The 13,536-nt window shown below is 37.7% G+C and overlaps 1 long non-coding RNA gene across 3 annotated transcripts; it reads left to right on the top strand.

Annotated features, from left to right (window-relative positions):
- Positions 1-6,295: 6,295 nt before the first annotated feature.
- Positions 6,296-12,942, top strand: LOC9266872 (uncharacterized). 3 transcript variants are annotated; one of them, XR_010735127.1, is made up of 12 exons: positions 6,352-6,534; positions 6,671-6,766; positions 6,849-6,927; positions 7,006-7,131; positions 10,961-11,077; positions 11,166-11,194; positions 11,316-11,427; positions 11,514-11,662; positions 11,745-11,921; positions 12,005-12,130; positions 12,219-12,349; positions 12,616-12,942. It is a non-coding gene; the product is annotated as an uncharacterized lncRNA (long non-coding RNA). The 3 variants fall into 3 exon arrangements; XR_001539766.3 differs by lacking the exon at positions 10,961-11,077 and having other exon boundaries at positions 6,296-6,534; XR_003238789.2 differs by lacking the exons at positions 10,961-11,077; positions 11,166-11,194 and having other exon boundaries at positions 6,389-6,534.
- Positions 12,943-13,536: the final 594 nt, after the last annotated feature.

Raw genomic sequence — 13,536 nt, 5'->3', positions numbered from 1 at the left:
GTGGGGTGTGCGTATGGAATCTACGACAGGGGCAAGGAAGGCGGAGAGGATGGCAGGGAGGAGGTCAGGATGCGGGTCAGGGATGTCCTCCGCGCGGAGGTTGGTGGAAGGGGCGAGGCAATAGGTGTGAATTGCCTCACCGATCTGTGTTGGCATCATCTCTAGGATGAAGAAATCTAACATCATCTTCACCGTCGCCACAGATCTATCTACCTTCCCCTGCATCCCCAAACCAAATGTGAGGGAGCAGTTTCAAAAGTACGAAAATATTCTTGAAATGCAAGCAGTTATTGCCTCTTTTCCCGCCCAAGAAAATGATTTGATCAGCACACCATTTTCATGTAAAGCATGGTCCACCCGTGGTTTTGATGGAACACACAACCATGACAATATACCTTCATCCTTTTCACCCATGCCAATACATATTGATTCATAACTCATAAGACGGAAAAATTACTTAACCTTTTCTTCATCTCTCCTTTCCTCTTCCTGTACTCCAACAGAGTAGATTTAGAAGGAAGCTAAGGGTAAACACAAATTGGGCGAAAGCAACTTATGAGAGGAAATAAAGGAATCCAGTGAGCATATGAAGGTAGGTCACTCGTGTAGAAATTCTAGCCACAACATATCGATGAATGATAGTGAGTTTATTAACATAGCAATACAAACTTTCTCAAATCGATGAGCTTGAATTTGATTCCTCAAATTTGTTTGCTCAGGGAAAACAAGAAGATAATTTTGTGGGGACAACAAAGAATGGATTCCGAGCTAGAATCCTCAAATTTGTCTGATCTAGGTGTAGAAGAGGGATTGGAAAACTCTAGCCATGGCTACCAAGGATGTACCCGTGGAGGTGGAAGGTACTCAAACACCACCTTGAATCTCCTGAAGATGAAAATGAAGATGAAGATTAAATGATTCACGCAAAACGAGGTGGTAATAACATGTGATTAATTGAGTTTTAATTATTACAAACTTGAAAAATGGATTAATCTGATATTTTAGAACAACTTTCATATAGAAATTTTTCTCACGAAACGCACCGTTTAGCAATTTGGAAAACGTGCCACTTTAATCCAAAATTTAGTCCCCCCATTTCAGGACATTCGAACGGGGCTGACAACAAAAGGATGAACAATGGAAATAGAACTCGACAAGATAACGGTGGAAGTAAAACAAAGGTGAGTAACTTCAGGTCTCATATATATTTTATAAGACCAGAAGTATATGCTTTCAATTTCAAGGGGGCAAAATGGAGTTATTTTAATTTATATTAATGTCATTTGGTTTGGCCAAGGTTCATTACTATATAAAAAGTGTGAGAGATGTTCAGAAAATGCCAATTTTCTTGTAAGTATCCACGTGTGACACAGTGCCTTTCATATAGCAATAACTTTTTTAATTGAATATATAATGACTATATAGAGAATAACTCTTTGATTTATCTTTTTTTTGAAAAATATATTGACATATTTATATGTGTACTCATATGCAGAAATCCTCTGATTGTAATGTGCAAGGTCATGGTATGTATGAAATCAGCTTTTGCTGTTTTTATGTAATGAATCTTATTTGTATCATTAAGTTTTTAAGTAGCATGCTAATATTTGAACTAAATATATTTAACAAACTTATAGTTGAAACAAACTACACTGGCCATTAACAATTCGATTAATGTCGAATAAACTAGACATTTAAACCATAACTTTAATGCTAAAAGAGTAAAATAATTTAAAATTTTTTGTATGCAGTTTACTTAGTGGTACTTAACTCAGTGTGAAATTTGAACTAATCAATACACAAGTTTGTTGTTCTCGATACAAATAATATTTTGTGATCTTACTTTAATGTAAACAAGCAATAATAGGCTTAGGCACTTGTGGGATCACCGAGATTGGGTCTAGGCATATGGATGGTGGTGGTGATATAATGATCTGGTGGCAAAGCCTTCCTCCCACATCATCCTGAGTGGTTTCCGCAGACATGCAGAGTACAGCTCATTCCCCGTGGAAGCTGTAATGCGGATGGGCAGCACTGTAAAGGGTACGCGATCATCTCCTCTGTTGTGCCGCCACCGCACGCATGCCTAGATGTGGTTACAGACACATCGTCGGCTGCCTAGTCTACATGATTTTTTTTTTAAAAAAAATATCAATGCTATGGAAATACTCTGTGCAAACTTTTTACTAAACGATATGTGTTTTTGTAGAATACACATATTCATAACTATAAAATACTTATATTAATATTAGTGACATAACCTATTTAGATATATTGTGCTAAAAATGGGTAAAACATTTTTAGCCAACAGTGTTGGAGAGGTAACTATATGTGGAGCATATTTGGTAAATATAAGGTATAGCTACTTGCATTGTGTCATCTAGATTTTGTGAGAGCAAGGATAGTATGAAAGTTATGGAGCGAGAGGTGTGCTGGATTTGGTGCTAACAACTGCCAGGCTGACGGGCCATTTTATGATAATGCTACAATCCAACCGTTGGCTCACAAAACCAGACACAGATTAATGGATTTCATTGGCATACCGTTTTCATGTAAGCCATGAGCCGCCTGTGGTTTTGATAGTACACATAATCATGCTAGTTAATCTGCTTTGATCCTTATCACGCACATGTCTATATATATCGATTCATAACTCATAAGACAAAAATCACTCAACTTTTTCTTCATCTCTCCTTTCCTCTTCCTCTATTCCAACAGAACTGATTTAGAGGGAAGCAGTGGGTAAAAACACCTTGGTCGATAGCAACTTACCAGAGGAAACAAAGGAATCGAGTGGGCATAAGAAGGTAGGTCACTCGTGTAGAAATTCTAGTTAAACCATATCGATGACTGATAGTGAGCTTATTATCATAGTGATCCAAACTTTTTCGGATCGATGAATTTGAATTTGATTCCTCAATTGTGTTTGCTCAGGGAAAACAACAATATAGTTTTTTAGGGACAACAAAGGATGATCATGTTGATCATTCAGAGCTAGAATCTTCAAAGTTTCTTGATCCTGGAAATAAAGATGTACCATAGGAATTGCAAGCTCTGGAACTGCCTACCAATGATGTACCTGAGGAAGTGGAAGTTGTTGAAACAAAATCCAATAATTTTGTCAACAAGACAACGAGGTAACAGTGGAAGTAAAACAAAGATTAGAAACTCTTTCTCTCTCTCTCTCTCTCTCTCTCTCTATATATATATATATATATATATATATATATATAGTAAATTTGTTTGGTGCTCCATGGTGCCCGGGCACCATTGTTAAAATTGAGTATATACCTAATTCAAATGAGTATGAAACTTTTTCAATTACTTAGATATTAACATTAGCTACTTTACTAACTAGTTCAAAGCAAGTTTGAACTGAATTTGAACTTGTTTTTGTTAGATTTTGATTCTAGGTATATAGCATCCATACATATAATTAGTTAGGTATGTAATCATGGATTGTGAAATAAAGTTAAATTTGAGTTGTTTTGTTGATAGGTATAGGTATGAATCGAGTTATTATAACTAGGTATATACTCACAATTTGAAAATTTTGAAAAATTTGAGTGATTTTGTGTATTTGATATCATGGTGCCCGGGCACCATGGTGCCCCATATGAGTGTCCTATATATATATATATATATATATATATATATATATATATATATATATATATATATATATATATATATATATATATATATAAAGGCGGAGATAGAGGCATGAGGTTAGGCCGCGGGCTGGCGATGTCCTCCGTGCATAGGTTGGTGGCAGGGGGTGAGGTTGTAGGTGTGTTGTACCTCGGCGATCTGTACCAGCATCATCTTTGGGAGAGAGAAATTTGATGCCATCTTCGCTATCGCCGCTGATCTCACAACTTTCCCTCAATCCCCCAACCCAAACGCGAGGGAGCACTTCAAAAGCAAAATATATTCCGGAAATGCGAGCACTTTTTGCTTCACTACTTACCTTCGGAAACGGATTAAAAATGAAAGGGGCCAATTTATGCGGTTGTGTAGAGGAGTTGTTAGCCCACAGCCCATACTCATCTTACTAACCGTTGGCTCACAAAACCGAACACAGATTTATGGATATAATCAGCACACCGTTTTCATGTAAGCCATGAGCCGCTTGTGGTTATTTCTCGTCATGCCGGTGACGGAACGACGGCCAATTTTATTAAAGCCACCCGTGTATTTGATAGTACACATAATCACACTAATATACTTTCATCCTTATCATGGATAAGAGTCTATATATATTGATTCATAACACATAATACAGAAAAATTACTCAACCTTTTCTTTATCTCTCGTTTCCTCTTCCCCTATTCCAACTGATCTATTCCAACTGATCAGATTTAGATCATTCATGTCAAAATTCTAGCTACACCATATCGATGACTGATAGTGAGCTTATTAACATAGTGATCCAAACTTTTTTGGATCGATGAATTTGAATTTGATTCCTCAATTTCGTTTTCTCAGGTGAAACAACAAGATAGTTTTGTCGGGACAACAAAGAATGGTCATGTTGATCATTCCAAGCTAGAATCCTCAAATTTTCCTGATCTAGGGTTAGAAGAGGAACTAAAAAACTCTAGCCATGGCTACCAAGGATGTACCTGATGAAGTGGAAGTTGTTGAAAAAAAGTCCAATAATTTAGTCAACAGGAGAACGAGGAACAATGGAAAGAGAACTTGACAGGATATCAGTTTGGAGCAAAACAAAGGTTGATAACTTTATATCTCATAGACCAGATGTATATACTTCCAGTATCTGGGGGACAAAATGGATGATTTTAATTTATATTAATGCATATGGTTTGGCCCAGGTTTAGTACTACTTGAAATTGGAAAAATGATTAGAGTGTTAGTATCAGATTAATTGTCATATTAGTGAAGAGTGAGTGATTTTCAGGAAATACAATTTTGTCGTAGGTGTCCATATATGACACAATGGCTTTGATATAACAAGCACATTTTTATTGGATATCTGTATGATTTATCTTTTCTTGGAAAAATATATTGACATATGTATATGTGTATTCATATATTCAACAAATTGTAATGTGCAAGGTCATGGTATGTCCAACAGTCCAAGTGGCTTTACCAATATGAGTAAACCGGTCTGTGGGAATCATTTCATTCCAGTGGGCAAGATGCATGTATGTGATCTACATAAGCACATGATGACGATAGATATCTTGTATTTCCAAATATAAGCATTGAAATCTACCATTTATAATATTGAATAGATTTGGTTGGCCTTCTCTCTTTTTGCAACCAGATCTGTCCATTGTCACTAGGGGAGGTGTCATCAAAGTAACTCGGTTACCTTACAGAAAACAACTGAAAGTATCAACGTCCCTTGCGCACACTAAGGTGCCTTCGACTCTTCCTCTTACTAGATTTTCACTATGGTGGCTATGGAAGGGGTAGGGAATGCAAAATGACTAATGCCTTATCTTCAAGCCCATGCAAATAAATTGTTATAACATCGTGTCGAATTGAGTCTGCATATTGGTTTTTAGCCATTGTGTGTGTGCACCTAGGGTGGGGAAGAAGAAGGTTGTGAGGTGAATGGTGGCATTGTGCGAGATGGTAGAATGGACAGAGGGATAGGATGGAGTGGCTATGTTATTAGAAAGCTAGGCATGCGTGCAACATTTACTCTCTAATGCTGGACAAATTCAATTGAGGTATAGGTGCAAAATAATAGAAATATAGCGTAACCAATCCCACATTTCTACACATGCGTGAGCACCATTTCTGATTGTGTTAAGACATTTAGTGCAACAAAAAAAATAGATGTGCGTTTTTGGAGTTTGACACACTAGATTTAACCATAGCTTTATTTAGGACAAATCTCTTTTCTATTTTCTTCTTGTTTGATATTTTGTGGTGATTTCTTTTAACTGTTTTATGTAAAAAGTGTGTAACATACACTAGTTACCAAATATAGATCTAGAAGTTATGTTGTTGACACTTATAAAAATATTTTACTCTTTTGTTGAAAATATGTTGTTTACATTTTTTTTGAGTTGTTCTATTAACTGGTATTCAATATATTGTATTAGGTATGTGCCATTGAGGGCGGATTCTGATCGCATAGGTGGATGTCCACGTACACTATCTGCCGTTGATCATGTCGCCAAGATTCGCGCGCACAACAGGCAGTATTTCGTGATAATTTGGCCGTATACTGCGATATACATATACATTTCAATCCCCGTATAGTACGGATTGTACTTTTTAAATTCGCAAAAGCCCCCTATCGAGGGAGGAAAAGCTACCTATGCCTTTTTTTCCCGTCCAAGTCTGCTTCCGGACAGGTCACGGGCTCTTCTCTAGCATCCCACCCATGTCTCTCTGCTGCTCAGCACCATCTCTGCATTTTCTTCCATAGTAGGGCAGATCTGGCTTGTTCTTGTTGTGTTCCTCGCTATTTCTCCCATGGAGGATTTACGTCCTACTCGGTCCTTCTTACAGTTGATGGCTAATATGCAGCCCCGTGGATCCTGGTCTGGGAAGGTTAGTCTTTACTAATCTATAGTGTTGCAGACTTGCAGTTGCAACAAACAGTCCTTCGTCGCCCCTACCCTCTATCGATCCGTGCTTTTTTTTTTTTTTTACGAAAATGCTCTGATTTTTTCTCTCCATCAACCAGCTTGGAAGGCGCATGTTATTTCCAAGGAGTAGGGAAATGCCCATACCCTCCGGGACAGAGCTCAACACTTTCTCCTGATGAATTTTTACCAGCATCGTGAGTTTTCTAGTTTTTTTCCTGGGGTTTTATTTTTCAGGTTTGTTTACCCCCTTCCTCAGAGATTGTGTTACCTTTACAGTCCTATTGATCTGGACCCCGTCCCAAGTTCTATGGATGTTCTGCCGGATAGCACAAAATACTGCTGACCAAGATGCATTGTAAGCAACTCTATTCCGCACCAATCTATTTCTCTTGGTACATTTCGTTGAAAAGGTTTTATTTTTTCTACATTCCAGGGGAGATGAGGTGTACATGTGTGACCAGTATGTAGCAAACATGGATTCTGAAACGGCGGAAAACACATCTGATTCCGTGTGGGCAGACATCAGCGGGTACTCATCTTGTTCTGGGCCTAGCTAAAGGTAATAAATCAGCACTGACATCTTTCGTTTAACCTGTACTCCATGTTCTTAACTTTGGTTACTGTAGTGCTATTTGCCTTGTTAGCCACGATAGTAGTACCATGAATGGATTCACTTATTTGTATGTTTTTTTTGGGTATAAAACTAGTCTTTTTGCGCAAAGATGTTTTGGTTACTTGTATGTGCTCTTAACTTTGGTAACTATACTGCTATTGAATTCCTGATGATGTGCTTGTTGACGGTCATTATAGGCCAATTTTGACCGCCAATATATCTACATTAAAGGAGAATTAGCTATGCTTATAATGCATATTTGTTTTAGAATAATATAGTTCCACTTATACTTGGAGAATAATGTTGCATGAATTGAGCAAATAAATAATGAAGAAATGAGGAGAACTCACTCCTAAGCAAGCATATGGATAAGGAGGGCCCACATGTTAGGTGTAACCGTCCAGAAACCACCTTAACTGTCACAATCGACTAGAGGACCCACCTGTCTGTACCATGCCCGAAGCTGGAGGCCTGCTGGGCTAGCCCAGGGGCCGAACCCTGGTGGCCCCCAATCAGCCTGGCCCTCCATGTGGACGTCCAGGATGCACTCTCAATGACGGTTGTGGGGTAGGAAGGTCATTTCGCCTTTCCTACCATCGTCATGCTGACCCTATAAAAGGAGGAGCCCATTTCACTCTCAAAACACTCAGGCAAGCTCAAGATTCCTCTTCATACTTTATTTTAGTAGTTTTAGTACTAAGTGGAGTAGTATAGAATAGTTCTCGCAGTCCTCGGAGCTTCCAGAAGAATTTCGGTATGGCTTTAGTAGCTTTCTTATTTTCTTCTGTAAGACTCTCGGAAATAATAAAGATACTCTTCTTCTTATATTCTCGGTACTTTACTTAGTCTGAGTGCTGCTCTTATTTTATATTTGTGTAGTCACAATTGTGTGGGTAGCCTACCAGAGAGGTGCAATGGTGTGGGTTTAGTGTCCGAGTTATCGGTTGCTCTATATCATCTGCAGAGGAGTAGTATTTATTAATGTAAGCATGGTGCTTAGATTACTAAATATCACTATCTGGGCATATATGCTGCGGGATAGTAGAGGTGGGCTGCTGATGGTGATAGCTCAGTACGGGTATTCTTCCACGTTAGTATATATTCCTAATACAAATTCCTAGGGAGGGTACTCCTCCGTATTTAGCCCCGGTTGGACAGCCATGACAGGTTGTCATAAGAAACTCAGCAACCAAGGGTGGTCTCTCGAAACACCAGGAGGGCACTGTTAGGGGGTATTTGCCACATAATTGTATACTAGCAAATGTAGACTAGAGTTTGAGTGTATATTAGAAGTATAGGAAATGAGTTCTTCCTATCTCTTCTTCCACTCAGTTAGAATTATTTATTTGAGGAAATCCAAAGGCTTCGCTTCGTGTCACTCCATCCTTATATTAAATTAACCTCTACTTAGATTTTGATTAAAGCAAGTAATATATGTATGTATATATTAGCATGGTTCTCTCTTTTACAATCTTCCCTTGGGATTAAATAAATATGATACCTTCGAATACTTCCGGGTGAAATGCTACAATGGTATATCCATGCGCTTGCGGATTACTTCTGTAACCATAAATATATCAGGACTATTTCTGTGCCATTGCTAGAAATGAATATTTCTATTAATGTTGTTAAGAAATACCAACAGTGCCTGTAATTGTTTTTGGGTTTCAATTTTGTGTGAGAATGAGACAGTAGACTACTGATTAAGAGCGATGTGCATGGATTAGAGGCGTTTCAACAGCACTTGGACAAGTTTCTCAGTTTGATTCACTGGATCCATATGCATGTATCATTTGACTGAACTAATTGTTGCTGATGATGTGAACTTGGACAAGTTTCTCAGTTCGATGCACGTGCTAACGCTACGACAATATTTGATAATGCAAAATTAAAAAAAAATCAAAATATTTTATATATCTTGAAAGTATAAAATGAGATAAATTTTAAAGTCATGAAAAAAAGTTCAGTTTAAATAACAAATTTTAAATCATGCAGAAAAAAAATCAGGTCCAGAGATGGATAGCACCAGTAGCTATACCGTGTTACTCTAAAATACAAAATAAAATAATTTTATCTCCTGGATGTAAATCTATATTTTTGTTTCATAACACCACATTTTTCACAATTACAAAGAGGGTCGCCTCAAGCAATCGAAACATCAATGGTCACTACATGCATCGCTAGAAAGAACATCATCTTGATGTAAACTGCTGGACCTGAATAGATTGGCCTCTCTAACAGCACCAGGATCAGCTCCAACATCATCTTAAGCTAGAAATAACTTCGATTTCTGAAAGCTCAGGAAGACATTAGCATGAGGCATGTTTGCATGGTTCCAACTCCTAAACTCCTGAGAAACCAAATGCCTTAAAAAATTTTCTCGTTTAGCCACATCAAAAATCTTTCAAGCAAATTACATCCAAATAAAAAGAAGTAACAGAACCGGCCATAGAATTTATGCATTGCATCATTATTAGTAATTACAAAGTCATCAGCACACTTCAATATTCAACATGCCAGAGAAAACACATCTTTATTGGATTCATCCAATAGCACTTTTTCATGGATATGATGAAGCTATCGTTTCATTGTCTGGAGCTCCAAAATTGGTTGGTGCATACAAAGGAGATACTCCACTTAATATCAAGCAATTGACAAAATTAACATATTTTCAAAGTTATGGCACCTCACAAAATGGAAAATTGACCTTCTGCTGCAGCCTACATAACACATATCAGCAGCACAACAATTGCAGTTCAAAGAGTCTACACTGATGAATAAAAATTGATTTGGTTGATAGAAAGAACCACCCAAGTACTCAATACAAATAGAAAATTGCAATAATTGTTCAGTATTTACAGTGAAATCTAAATCTACAGGAAATAACAGCCTCGATCTGCCATGGAGAAACTTTTCCAATATATTTCCACTAAGTTAGGCACTCAGGCTAGCAAAATGAATACAAGATTCCAACTAATCAATTTCTGAAATAACATGGTGTCTAGAAATGCTAATCCTAATTTTAGTGCTGTTCTACTTACTCTGGAGAGATCTTGGTCGATGTCAACGATTATCATGGCCATGTTGGTGGATGGGGACAAGGCTCTTTGAGGCGGTCTTCCTCCTCTCATTGGCAATGCAAACACAGTTCTGCACCCTCCAACTCCTACTCTGAGTGGGCCTCACACCGCCGGCAGAATTCCATTAGTATATAATATAATTCAATCTGCATTCAACAAAGACCAAGAGTTATTGAGCCCTCCCAAGTATTTGCAATAAAAATGGAAGATAACTGCATGAATAATTGTCACTCTAATATCAATTTACAAGTTCACATTATACCTCTTTGTCGACAAGGCCGAGGAACTCTTGATGCTCCTTGCTAACGGACTGCAATATAAGGAAGTCAGAAAAAGATAACATCACCTGTTGTTTTCTCAACGCAATGTTAGCGCTCCTTTCATAATATAAGCATTCTTCCTAGAGTAACAACAGTATTCATGCTCTTCTCTAATTGAATATGCAAAGAACACTGATTTTTCCTTATCAAACAAAGGATGCTACCATATAACATTTAAAATGAGTAGAATCATCAATACAAATTTATCAATTTATGTGCCAATTATGATCATCAACAAATAGGCGATTAGCCTAATGAAATACTCTACATACCAGCAAAGATTGCCATCTGCTAAATCCTTACTGAAGCATACTGAAAAGCCAAATCTCCTCCTGGATAAAAGGAAACTATAGATTTAGTCATATATTTTTTCAGATTATCAAGCTAAAAGAGTGCCATAAGAGATGGCAAACTTCAATTGTGAAGGAATGCAGTGTGGAACAGTAAGCCCATAAAAAATTTCCAGTGTGTTCTGATAACCATTTAGAACAAGTATTCCCTCTTTCACTACTATTGTCATTATTATCATACGCTCCTCTCAATGGCCACTTATAAATACTTTCATTGTTTAATTGTGTAGAAGGAACAGAACCAGAAGAACCATTGCAGGTTATTCCACTTCATTTAAAACTCTATGAGCGTGTTGCACAAATTGATTGACCCTCTTAGTCAATATTTCATTTCATTTGTTTAGCATAATATTGTTTAGTATAATACACCATTATTATAGGATAAGGAGTCAGGGGAGCATGTAGGATCCAAAGTCAGCATGCCCAATAATGGCGTACCATCGAACTTGATACGATCTATAATTGGCCAGACTTACGACTACCTCCCTCAAGGTACGTTATTGTATGACATGTGTTTAGTATCATCTATCTATAACTTTTTGTCATCAGTAATCCCTTTCTCCCTTTTTATTTTACAGATTATGTATTAACCAACCAGGATGTTACTGCTCAAGACATTATTCTGGTATCATCTGAAAATGAGACGCTGGTGAACATGGGAGGTTTTTCTGTCAAAAAACATCACCTATCGTGCCTTCTCACTAAAGATGAATGGGTGAACGACGACGTAAGTACAACTGCACATGAGTATACAACGTTAATATTTATTTAATTGTCAAGTTCCTAAATATTTTAAATTGAATCTATAGGTCATCAGTGCGTACATACACTGAATAAAGGAGGCGCAATCAAAGACCGATAAGAAAGTGTATTATGAAAACCCCTTTATCATTGCCATGTTACAACGAGATGCGGTCTACATAATAGATGAACATATAGACAACTTTATTACAAATATAGTGAAGAACTATCTTTTTCATGAACTGGTAAAGTTTGGCTCTCTAAATTTAATAGGATTTAAGTTTGTTATTATATGCATTATTGTGTACTAATTCGATGACTTGTTTAGATTTTTCTACCAATAAATAGAGGAAATATTCATTGGTATTTAGCTATTCTCAACCCCCAAAAAAAAGTGATACATGTACTTGATTCTCTCTGTGAGGACTTCGATCGTGTTGACCTCCATATAGCGGTAAGTGTATATGGCATATTCAATCTTTTGTTTATTTAGATTGCAATTCATTTTTCTATTGCTAATCGCAAATGTAATAATTGAATAGATACAAGGAGTACAAAAACATCTTGATATCATTACACGGCGGCAGGACTTACCTAGCCATGAATGGATAGATCTAAATGTCGTGACATGGCTGATCATAGAACAATTACAAGTCAAAATTCAACTAGATGGGTATACTACAAATCATATCTCTTGGAATATTAAAATAAGATACATGATATATTTTTTACTGGTGCATTCTTGTTTTATTTTTAATTAATGTTTACAAAATTGTAGTTCTTCTTGTGGGCTCTTCATGCTCAAATTTATGGAGTTTTTTGCTGGAGATAAATTTTCTCATCCTGTTACACAAGTGAATTTCTTAGCATAATAACAAAATATTAGATCATACATTTTATCTAATTTTCCTATTAAACGAAGTTATGTTTACTATGCAGAAAGATATTGAACTTTTTAGGTACAAGTTAGCCGGTATATTACTGTGTTGGAAAACAAATATGGCGGCCGAGGCTTCCAATGTTGAACAAGTCGAAGATACAGACAATGAAGATGATGTTGTGATAGTGGGCAGTCGTCAAAGAGAAAGATGGGACATGAAATAATCTAAAGTACGCTCGGCAACCAACGATCTCGAATATAGTTCCCTCCTCTCGGTGGTTTCTTGTAACACCCTGAAAATTCGACCAACAAAAATCAAAACTCTAAAAACATGGGCCTTCAAAAACTTTTTAAATAAATTGCATCATGCCGATTTTATTCGCCCATTTCATTGGAATTTGGTTTCAAAGTTTATAGATCACGAAGAAGGATTGGTTGGAAATAAATAAAATATTATCGCAACCATATTAGTAACAATTGAATTCTAGTGCAACGGAATCAAAAATTAGCCCAATTAAAAATTCAAATAAATTAAATAAATTAAATATGGGTAATATTAATCTTGGGTGAATCCATTGGTTGGAATAACATAAATATTGAGTAAACCTCATTTATGCAAAAATTAGGATTTATAGAATAGAAATTATATAGGAAATAGGCTAAAATTGGGATAAATAGGAAAATACACTGTTTATTGCACTCTAGGTGCTCGACGAGGTCCCTAGCCCTACCCCCTTCTCTGCCGCGCGCGCCTGGCCGCCCCGAGCCCCGCGCCACCGTCGCCGTCGCGACCGTCGCGCCCTGTCGCCTCTGCCGCGCCGCGTGCCGTCGCCATCGCCGCCCGTCGCCGTCGCGTCCGTCGCGTCGCCGCGCCGCCATCCCATCGCCTCGCGCCCCGCGCCGCGCCGCCCGCCGTCGCGTCGCCGCTGCCGCCTGTCGCGCGTCGCCACGCGTCGTCGCCGTCGCCGTCGCCGTCGCTG

Source organism: Oryza sativa, chromosome 9, assembly GCF_034140825.1.
Source record: "Oryza sativa Japonica Group chromosome 9, ASM3414082v1".
NCBI classification, from domain to species: Eukaryota; Viridiplantae; Streptophyta; class Magnoliopsida; order Poales; family Poaceae; genus Oryza; species Oryza sativa.
Note: the sequence above shows the minus strand (reverse complement) of the source record. Positions and strands in the feature narration are given on the sequence as shown.